Source organism: Oratosquilla oratoria, chromosome 11 (genome assembly GCF_046742065.1).
Source record: "Oratosquilla oratoria isolate Oo_2021 chromosome 11, ASM4674206v1, whole genome shotgun sequence".
Lineage (NCBI taxonomy): Eukaryota > Metazoa > Arthropoda > Malacostraca > Stomatopoda > Squillidae > Oratosquilla > Oratosquilla oratoria.
The window spans coordinates 14,053,023-14,055,522 of NC_134787.1; the positions used below are offsets into that span (position 1 = coordinate 14,053,023).

The 2,500-nt window shown below is 38.4% G+C and overlaps 1 protein-coding gene across 1 annotated transcript in view; it reads left to right on the forward strand.

The window, feature by feature from the left end:
• The first annotated feature begins 1,019 nt into the window (after positions 1 to 1,019).
• The window catches only part of LOC143029604 (fatty acid-binding protein-like), a 15,477-nt gene continuing 13,996 nt past the window's right edge, over positions 1,020 to 2,500 (forward strand). The window contains exon 1 of the mRNA XM_076192330.1: positions 1,020 to 1,158. The gene's annotated coding sequence lies outside the window, so the exon portion shown is untranslated. The remainder of the gene's footprint in view (positions 1,159 to 2,500) is intronic.

Below are 2,500 nucleotides of genomic sequence, written 5' to 3' on the forward strand. Positions count from 1 at the left end.
AACTTCCCCTCTTCAGCTGATTTTTTTGTTTTGTTTTGCGTCAGGACAAAATATATAAGATATGCCATCCTATCAAAAGGATTAAGCAGCATTAGAATAAATAATCTTCGCCAAGGAAGTCTGAATGAAAAAAAAAAAAAAATTGGTCGTCTTCGTCCCTGTGGAGATTATAACAAAATCTTTTTGAAACGAAAATCATTCGAAGCCACTTCGGTCTTTGCGAATGAACAGGAAATGGGTAATTTTCCTATCCATTAACCCATGAAATAGTTCTTATCCTACTTTATTTTTATACATACGATTATATTCATACCAAAATGCCCTTACCCCCTTTACGAGTAAGGTGGGCGAGTCAAAACATATACTCATCCGTCAAATCCAAAAAGGCCATTATTGTCCTTCCTATCCCATTCCTGTCTCTCACCATACTGTGGGTGATGACGACGACGATGATGATGATGATGAAGATGATGAAGATGATGAAGATGATGAAGATGATGAAGATGATGAAGATGATGATGATGATGATGATGATGATGATGATGATGATGATGATGATGATGATGATGATGATGATGATGATGATGATGATGATGATGATGAGAATAGTAGAAATAATGACAAAACGGAACTACAGTGAGTGAATTCACCGAACGTCCCGACAGAATCGGTTCAAACCAACAGACTCATATTTTCGTGTAGAGAACGAAATATAGTCGCCACAAATCTCGATGATGCTGAAGGAGCTTCCTGTAATCACTGGACCGCAAAATAACTGATCATTAAATCGCCTGCACAAGAAAAAAAAAAAGCTTCATTCTCTTCCCAAATCCGATGCTTGCCACATTCGATTCAGCGCGAAACTCTCCCTCCCCCTCCTTCCGCCACAAACATGCATTGCCTTCTGTTTGGCGTTGTTCCAAAGATACATACATGTCAGCGATAAGAAAGATAAAACATCTCCATCCCTATCACCCTGATAATTCTGCTCATCCGTAATCTAGATACTCCTACTAAAATGAGGCAATTGGCAGCTAGGCAAGGAGGGGCATCTGACGTATATAAGCAGAGGCAGAAAGAATCCTTAGAACACTCCGAGACACGGAACAGGAGAAGGAGTACAGCGAACTCGCCCGAATCTTTTAGTGTTTACAAAAGGTAATTATTTTTAGAAATGACGTGTGTCCTGTCTTACATTTGGTATATTTCTGCAGCTAAAAGAACATATATGATTGAGATCACCAGACTATCTCACAGGAACTAGTTGTGGCAAATAACATAATTTTGTAAATAGTTTCATGTGTTTGTAAATTCGCAAACTAAAAAGAATAAATGGAAGGATGGTGATTCTAGTGTGGATGTTAGTGGCGACTCTTAGTGAGATAAGATGTAGACATACATGGAAGTATCAATACTGTATCTAAAGAACGCTACACGAGGAACAGTCTGTGTGTTGATATTGAATGACACATTTGCATTCCCCGCCCGCCGATTTCATCCCGCCACGAGTCGCTACTGATGGGTATTCAGGACTTGTGTGTGGGTTTAGGTTTTGTCCGCCTCACGTACCCACAACGCAAACCGGTCTTTCCCGAGGCGAATAACGATTACCTGCTTCAGGATGGTTGTCATGATTCATCGACAAACCAGAGAGACGAGATTTGGCCGTGTTTGGCTGGATGTGCCTAACCTCGGTCCTCCGAGGGTGCCCTCAGTCTAAAGGGACGAAATACATAATACATACATATATAAAAATATACATAATTCATATAAACATACATGCATACATACTTACATACATACATACATACATACATATACATACATACATACATAGTACATACTTGCATACATACATACATGGTACATGCATATATACACACACACATACACACACATACATACACACACACATGTATACATACACACATACATACATACATACATACATACATAGATACATACATACATACATACATACATACATACGAGTGGAAGGGCGGTGAGCTAAAAACAGAGAACAGTTGGAGTTTTATTCGCTGACGTTTCGTCCTTACCAGGACAATCTCAATGTACTTTGAGAATGTCCTGGTAAGGACGAAACGTCAGTGAATAAAACTCCAACTGTTCTCTGTGTTTAGCTTACCGCCCTTCTACTCATTTGTCTTTCATACATACATACATACATACATACATACATACATACATACATACATACATACATACATAAATACATGCATGCATACTCAACCAAGGATACATACTTACACATGCATGTATGTGAATTGTTCACATACATGCACAGATACATACATTACACTCCTGCTCAAAGTATATATCAGTGGCATAGATCACGGACTAAAACCTCCTGTATTTAGATTTGTTGATGCGATACTTAACTATTTGGAATAACAAGCGTTCGATTTAAATTCATTCCATATTTTAAACAATTTAGACAAACTAGAGGAGTGGTTTCAAAAGTGGTGAATGGAATTTAACG